The sequence below is a fragment of the Engystomops pustulosus genome, chromosome 9 (assembly GCF_040894005.1).
Source record: "Engystomops pustulosus chromosome 9, aEngPut4.maternal, whole genome shotgun sequence".
NCBI lineage: Eukaryota > Metazoa > Chordata > Amphibia > Anura > Leptodactylidae > Engystomops > Engystomops pustulosus.
This window is the reverse complement of record NC_092419.1, coordinates 27,021,010-27,030,204: the sequence shown is the minus strand read 5'-3', so window position 1 is coordinate 27,030,204 and position 9,195 is coordinate 27,021,010.

Below are 9,195 nucleotides of genomic sequence, written 5' to 3'. Positions count from 1 at the left end.
TCTTTTTTTAACTCCTAACTAGGTTCTGTAAGGTGAGCAAGATGCTACCCCCAATAAGAGATAACAGATTGTATAAAATATATCAATGTATGAGATATTAAAACATCTTAAGGACATCTTGATCGAAGTAAACATCAGTGTAAGTAACAGCTGACCTTACACCAGTGCACCATGACAGATGTGCCACAGGCCCCCGAGGGGAAGGCAATATCTGAGTCTGACAACAGCTGCTCTATAACAAGCCCCGGAAACAACAGCTCTGTTATCTGGGTGAGCAGTAATATCTCTATTACATCCATAGGGTCACAGTGCTGGTCCTGTGTACAGGGGAAGGTATAAGTCATCCAACCACACAGAACATACTCCATGCAGACCCTAAGTGCTGTTCTACTTGACCTTGGAAAAGAGAAGCTACAGAACACCTCTATATGTTATATAATATTAGGGAGAATTAAATATTATTTAATAAAAAAGTCAAAGGCACAGATGAATAAAGACTGGGGTAGGGTTCACCAGCTGCGACATGCTAGAATTATTATGAGGTTTACGAAAGTCTACTTGCACTGCAGGGTCTGAGGTTTGAGCATCATGAGGGTCTTTCAGTTTTTGAAGACCATAACGGCTCGGTCAGATGTAAGAGGAAGTGATCTTTCATGGTCCAAGGAGGCTTTTGATTGGCCGATGTTTGGTCCTGTGATTCCTGATACTTCTGGCCATCCCTTCAGCACCAAAGACCAGAAGACTTTATGGCGCTGGAATATTTTTTTTTTTTTATGGGCATCCCTGTTCCTGGTTCCTGGAAAACCCCTTTAATAGTGAATAGGACTTAGCAGAAGATCATGTGACCTGTCCACTCATGGTTATATTTGTTAGCCCCATGCTATAGGGATAAATACAGACCGTGGGGGGGTGTCACAAATCAAGTGCCAAGTGTGTGTCCTCACATCTCAGGGCCTGGGTGTGACCACTACCTCTCTGTTTTCTACATTTCCATCTGACTTGATGTTTCCTTATAGTAAATAGAAAAGTTCCGAACTATTAGAAGAAGTGTGCCCCTGATCCCGGCCCCACTCAGGGTTCACAGCTGTTTTGGGGCTGTTTGTTTGGCGTCCTCCCACTTGCAGCTTACACAGTTGGCATTTTCTGTATCAGCTGTCTTCTGCTGGTGAAATGTCTTCAAGTCTCCTTGATTTCACTGGATTGTCAATGTTTGCATTAGGAGAAGAGAAAGGCTTGTCTAAACACATGGTCTATTGAGCGCTGTATGTACAGTAAATGCTGCCCGGGGCGCTGCGTGTCATGCTACACTGCGTTTCTTGGAGGCTTATTACACAATTCCCCTTTTTTATCATCTTATTGAGTGTTTATTTTCTTTTAATTCAGATACATTTAGGACCCACCGCACTGAAGACAGAGGTTCAGGCAAGGACTACAAATGCTTCGGGGGTCCTACATAATATACATAATTTAAACGACTGAGGCACCTTGAAGTCAAGGGTGGTGATATTCATGTTGATGCTTATCCCTCAGTCTAGACTGGGGTGCAATAAGGCAAACTAATTTGGAGGGAATTCCAGTTCGCTAGTGTTTGAGATTAGTATTGGGAGAAGTCATCAGTATTAGATTGGTGGAAGCCCAAGGGGATGTCAGGACCTTACCATTGAGTGTCCACCATCTTAACACAACTATCAGGAAGGAAGGTGGGGGATAGGCATAGAGAAATCGGTGAGGGGAGAAATAATGGTTTTCCCCAGCAGATTATTCTTCTCCAATATGTGTGAATTCCAATAACCAAGAGCCTGGAGCCCTAACGGGAGAACTACTAAGGCTACAAACAAGGTGATTCCATAATGGTGAGTCCCTAAGTGATGAAGTTTTCTACAAAAGCCCTGAACAATAAATAATAGAGGAAAATATTAAAAATGGTTTATAATAAGACCTGTCTTTCTTGCCAGTTGCAAGCAATCACATTACAGCTTTTAAATATTTAAGTGGTTTTGCATAATGAAAGTTAATTATATGGTATACAGGGATGTGCCATAAAAATAAAAGACCATGGAGCTCATTTACTAATGGTCTGCGGAGCGCACTATCATCGGAATATCCGACCAGTTCTGATGTGGGTCGCATTTAGAAGGGTTTTTTGTCGCACACAATTGGATTTTGGCGTGACACAAATCGGGGGGCGGGCCGTCGGACGATCCAAGGGATTCAGACGAAGCACAGGATTTAACATGTCAAATTGTGTCGCAAGACATGCACTCACATACACAGGGAAGAAGAACCTCACCGGGGAAGCGACACAGGACCTTGGGCGCAGGATCGTGGTGAATTGCAATGGAATCCTCGTCGGAAAGTCCAGATTGGGGATTGCGACAGGACCGGGTAAGTAAGTGTGCCCCAATGTCTGATTTGCAGTTTTTGTTCATCTCACTAATCAAATAATGCTAAAAAAAGAAATATAAAGCAATGTGTAAATCAAAAAGGTCTCATTGAAATCGTCAACACCAAGGTGATATCTAAAAGTGGTACCAGTGAAAAATAAAGCTCATCCCACAAAAAAATAAGCCATAATGCTATAATGATGGACAATAATATATATATGGCTCTTAAAAGGCAATTAAAAAAAATAAAGTGGGGCACACTTACTTACCCGGACAGGTCGTGATCCCCGCTATGCGTTGTCCAACGGTCATGGACTCCGGCGCGATTCATTAAGATCGTGCACCCGATATCCTGCATGTGTCGCTTCCCCTCTCAGGTCCACCAGAGTTCACCTCCTTCTTCCTGGTGCATGTAAGTGTTTGATCTTGCGACACAATTTAAATGTTAAATCCCGTGCTCAGTTCAAATCCGTTGGATTGTCCGACGCCCCCCCCCCCCCAATTTCTGCCGCATGAAAGCTAGTGCCGATGCGCCAAAATATGTTTGCATGCGACACAATCCTCTTCTAAATCCCTGTCCTGGCGGCGTGATCCCCAAATAGTCGGAAAACCCGACGAAAATGCGGCCGCGGGACCCTTAGTAAATAAGCCCCAGTGTGTTTATTAAGGCCCAAATATGAAGGTCATAGGTCCGAAACATAATGGGTGGACATTTATCAGGTCTTGTATGCCAGTTTGGTTTTCTGGTGTAAAAAGTCCCAAAATAAAAGTAACGCCTTGTGAACCAGCGGGCATTTTGTTTATTTTCCCAGGAGGGGGTGGCTGATGACAGATTGGGCTGGCACATGTCATCCCTGCCCCGTGCCTGCACACTCGCTAAAGCTGAACGGTTGCGGGTTAATAGCACAAATCTACACCCTGGCCTTCAGATGCATCGGGCCTAGGCCGGCACCTCCCAATGTATCCAGCGGCACAATATACCACCCCCAATGTTTTCGAGATTGAAAAAATTCCTGTGGGCTGCTGATTGGTGAGCTCATATTATTATACATGATAAGGTATCTGATAACAAAGTTTATCAAGGAACATTGCTTTGTACCTCGTCACATTGATGATGTCACCACTTCCTTGACAACTAGAAGGTGACCTGACAGGAATGTGGCCAAAACAAAAGCATATGTGTAAATGGAGGTAGTCTAAAGCCCCTCTAGAAGACCAAACACAACCAAAAAATATTTTAGTCAGCTCACTAACATCAGCTAAGACCTACATGCTATAGCTGAAAGTGCACAATTCCATCCTTTTTTCTTCTTTAGTATGTCTAATTTTTTAGATTTGTAGATCCATTGGAGTGCTGGAGAAACTTTTTTTTATCCTCTTGGGAAGACCACCCTATTATCCATGCCTGCTCCAGATTTTTTGCTCCATCACATGGCAGTATGAAAATTGAGGACCTTCCACCAGTCCTTTTTTCCTTCAATGTTTTAACACTGACTATCTACAATACTCTTCCAGAACCTAGCTTTTTGGGAATATAAAGGGAGTGAGTATCCATTCTGAGAGCTTTCAGTGTGCAGTTTAAGGTCCTGGAGGGGCTTTTGTATAGATGTGTAATGGGAGTGTTCTGTATGAGGAGTTCAGAACGGAAGACTTCACCTTATTAGACAGTGAGAGATGAGACATTATCAATCTTGGTTAATTCTTGCCACCCAAACAGCCCTTACAATAATCTGCTAGTTCCCCCATATAGTAGACATTGAGGCTTATTTACTAAGGGTCCCACGGACCGCACTTTCATCGGGTTTTCCAACTTTACAGGGATTGTGTTGCCGGGACAGGGATTTAGAAAGGAATTGTGTCGCATGCGCCGGCTTTCATACAACACAAATCGGTGGGCGGGCTGTAGGAGGACCCAATGGATTCGGGCAAGCCACAGGATTTAACTTAAAAATTGTGACAACCATGCACTTACATGCACCGGGAACAAGATGGTGAACTCGGGTGGATCTGATCGAGGAAGCAACACATTCAGGAAATCGGGCGCACAATGTTAGTGAGTTGCGGCAGAGGTGCATTCTCGTTGGACCCTCCAGGGAACGCGCAGGACAGGGTCAGTAAATGTGCCCCTTTGTGTGAATGTCCGACAATAATGAAGTCTGGCGCGATTCACTTACATTGTGAATTCTTGATCTCTTGATCGCCCAATTTCTTGAATGAGTCGCTTCCTCGATCAGGTCCACCAGAGTTCTTCATCTTCCTCTCAGTGTATGTAAGTGCATGGCTTGCGATACAATTTTTAAGTTAAATTCAAATTACCCAACAGTTATGGGTCAAAAATAACAGAGAACATCCAAAAGAGAATACATAAAATATAGGAGAGAAGAGCGGATGCCCATGAATAGGTAAATGTAACAATTTTATTAATTTACATAGATACACAAAAACAAAGTTTACAAAAACAATTAAAAAGCACTTAAGGTGCTGTACAAAGTACCCTTGTCCCCAGCGCCCAATAGTTTATAATGCAAAAAGGTATATACAGGCTATATTGTATATTAGTAAGGCATGATAAGCTTAGTAAAACATATAAGACATAGTGTAGTCAATATAACATCTGAAGGGTGTAAAAATGGCCTATATTTTACCTAGGTGAAGAACATCCAAGTGTGGCACTGGGGGCACTAGTCCCCACGCGTTTCGCCTGGAACACCAGGCTTACTCTGGGGTAAGGTGATAGTGTGGGGGCACAGAATAAATAGTCCACCCCGCCCTCATAGCGAGGTTGAGAACAGCTGCAGTCGGACGCCAACCGGAACTATGTGTTCCATGTGACCGCGATGCGTGTCATGTGCCGGAAGTAGTGTTTCGTCACTTCCGGTATCGCGGAGGCAAGAGGGTCCCGTGGCGCCTGCGCAATCTGTGGCGGAAGCGCGAATGACAGCACTGTCAGCTATAATTTAGCCCATTCATACACTCACACAAAACAGTATATTGTATAATAAATAAGCGAAAGCATAAGCCAATTAGTGGGAAGGTGCTAGTGCAATAAATAAATAAATAGGGGGAGGAGTATATGCATACATACATGTATGTGTACATGTATATGTACACATGCATATATGCCTCCTCGTCCGGTGGCCCAGAAAGACTGCAACCGCAGGTACGTGTGCATTATATTGAGACTCTGGGAATCAAAAGACCCCAGAGTAAAAAAGTGCTAGTGCATAAAATAGTTAAAATGAAAGGATTTAGTACAATATGTTTGTTGGGTGGACATTTTTCAAAGTGTGGTGAACGGTATAAGTGACTGGGACTGGGGCTAAGAGGGCTGGGCTGGACTAAACGAGAACATGCTTTATGTATCAATAGTGTATATATTACAATTAATTAAGAAGTGCTATATAGCAGTAATGCAATAAGGTAAGTATACGAACACTGAGTACGTTTAACCATAAAGCTAAAAAAGAGAGACAGACCGGTAAGGAGGGAAGAAAGAGGGGACATCGATCAGGGGAGGAAAAAAAGGGTGGAGAAAGGAAAGGGAGGGAAAAAGGGGGAGGCGAGGGATGAAAAGTCAAGAAGGAGAAGGAGAACAGCAAGTATCAGGGGCAGCAGATGAACAGGGACGGTATCATATATTGGAAACAGTCCATATGGGGAATCAGTAAGGCATTAACGGAGAGGGGCGGATTGTGGTACCGCAAGCCATAAAGTAGATGTTCCGGCCAGGTATCCAGGGTCCACATCACACGCATGAATCTTGGGGTGGGGGGGAAGGACCATCACATCCAAATGCAGCGAGGAAGAAATAGTGTGTCAGTAGAAGTCATAGTCATAATAGTAACAACAAATCTAATAAGAAGAGGAAAGCAAAAAGAACCTTATTAGTGATAATGCAAGTTAACACATAGATACATAGATAACGTGTCCGGGGGGTGTCTATAAGTAGTATTAAAGGTCACTAGCTTGTGACTAAGAGTGAAGTGGACAAGGAGTCAGTGTGGCGGGGTGCACCTCCCTACGTGTGGACCTAGGGGTTCGCAACATCTGGACTTGCCTACCCGTCGACTGAGTGTAGGAGGTCCAAGGTAATGACAGAACAAAATAAAGTAAATAGGGGACCAAGAAGTGATAAAATAAACTAAGTGAGAAACAAGGGCATGGTGAGTGTAGGAGTGACCAATTTAATCCTTATAGAAACCTGTGTAGAGTAAATCCTCATTGAGGCCCATTGGGGAAAGTGCATCAAGGTGATAGATCCATCTGGATTCAGCTTTTAGAAGTTCCTTCGTGTAATTTCCTCCCCTAGGGTTCCAGCGGATTTTCTCCAAGCTATATACCCGTAGGCTGTGATTCGAGCTGTGGTGTGCCTGTAAAAAATGAGTGTCTTGCCCTTAGAAAGATCATTCGACGCCGTTGTAATGGACGAGAGATGTTGTTGTATGCGTCTGTCCCACATACACCATCGGACACGAGCATTGTAAAACATATATCACGTTTTTAGTCTTACAGTTAACATAGTCACGTAGCCTGAATGTGGAATGATTCTTTGGATGGAAAAAAATGTCTTAACTTAAATTTTTAAGTTAAATGCCGCGGTTTGTCCGAGTGCGTCAGATCGTCTGACGGCCCTCCCCCCGATTTTGTGTCGCATGAAAGCCGGCGCGATTGCTTCACAATCCGATCGCATGCAACACAATTCTCTTTTAAATGCGGCACAAATCGGAAAACGGTGGAATATCCGACGTTTGTGCAGTCTGCGGACCCTTAGCCCCATAATTATCATTACAAGTCCACTTCTCACTATATTTGTTTGCACGTCATCCCACTCATACATTGGTATAACATCCTTCAACCCATCCTAAGGACCACATAGCATAAATTAATTCTATATTGAGGAGTTTCTGATCCACACAACTTTAAAAATCAATCCTAAACGGAAAGAGGATTAGTAATAGGGCACTGACCACCTAAGAAGGTGATATGGCCTGGTGTTGACCCTGGAACTTAGACTTACTAGGCTTTGAGATGAACACTTGATGTTCTACATTACATCTCTACAATTTCTCCATCACAGACATCTGCCGTACCACAGAATTATAGAGGATTCGCTCGCTCTTTGTTACCATAGAAACCCTTTGTAGGTCTTCCTTCCCCCTCCTGACAGCTGTTATCACCCTATACTCTTCCCCGGTCACCTGTTACTACCCCATGCATTTCTCAACCTCAATCTAATTGATCAGAATCTGTATGTAATACCCCAAGAATTCTTACTATCTTACGCCAAATTTTACGAGACCTAATTTTTTTTGGCCAAAACAAAGGAGGAAGATTGTTGTGGCCGAGACTTCTATAAGTACATGCTGGAGGAGCATCTAAGATTCAACTGCGGGGACCATGACGGATCGGAAGAATGGTGGTGGTCACTCTTCATTACCATGACGTCAGCGATCTCCTTCACCTGTTCCTATATTGCTCATTCAGTATAATGGCGATTGAATGTGCCCCCCAGCCTCATCGCTCATATATTGATTAACTATCCATCCACTAGACAGGTCCCCTTTAAATTCTATAGTTATTTTTGTGTGACTGACTTGCACGCCTGTACTGTATGCCACCCACATACATTTCTATAGAAACTACTATAATAAGAGCGTTCCCCCCTCCCCCATCCTCCATGCCTTACTTCAGCACCCCCTCTATAAAAGTCACCGTAGAATAATGATGTAACATCCTGGAACTCTATAAAATCTTGTTTATGAGATTTACACCCCAGGTATAATTATCTTGTCAATAAAATCTAATTATAATGATGTCATCGCTAATTAAATCCTGCGCTCACACTTCCTGAACATAGAAAACATTCTGTCTCCCTTAATCAAGGTGCACGGTCACAATTTATTTCATTGTTCGCCAAATTTTAGGGTTGACTTTAAGGCGGACAATCTTTTACATCAATATCCGATTAGGGAAAATGGTACTTATCCGCTTATCAATGCACACCCAGAAGGGCTGGCAGACTCAGCAGTCACGTAGCGATCTTGTCTGGTTAAACGCTTTGTAGCGCTGTAGGCAAAATACCCTTTTCTGTAGACCCCCCACCCCCTGCGCATGCTTGGTCCTGCGATGTGCAGAGCAGAAACTTGCGCATGTGCATAGCTGAGTACAGCACTTGCCTATGTGTGGAAGTCGCATAGAGAACTAGTGGAGTAGTTTGCCACTCCTTTCATTGCAGGAAGACAGGACCCCATTTTCGGGGTTTATAGAGTCCCAGCAGTCGAACAACCAAAGGTTTAAAAGTTACGCCTATCCTGATTTGCTATTATGGGTGATCTACTGTAAGGGCAAAGGATTGGGTATGTTGACAGTAGTGGACTATAATAAGGGTGGTTTGTGTTTGGGCGGTAGCCCTGGGCCCATGGCTACTCAAACCACCCCCCAAATTTGTTCCTGCTTTCAAATTACATGCATACATGAGCTATTTCAGGACCTTTGAAGGTCCTCTAAAAATCCAAAAACCGCAGATTGAAAACAGACCGAAGGGACACATCCTCCATTTTCCCAAAAGCTTTAATAGGAAATGATCCCAGACATGTAGGGGCGATAATATTTATACAGCCCAAGCCCCATGGCAGCCTTAATCTGCCCCTGCACCTTTATACACATTAGATGGTTGGACAATTAGGTTTGGCCAATGTTCATCTTTACCATATAATAACAAAATATAAAATGTCTTCAAAACTTTTATATTCTGTAATAAAATTCACCCTTCACCCAGAAAATGAAATTTGACTACACAAAAGACATGTAT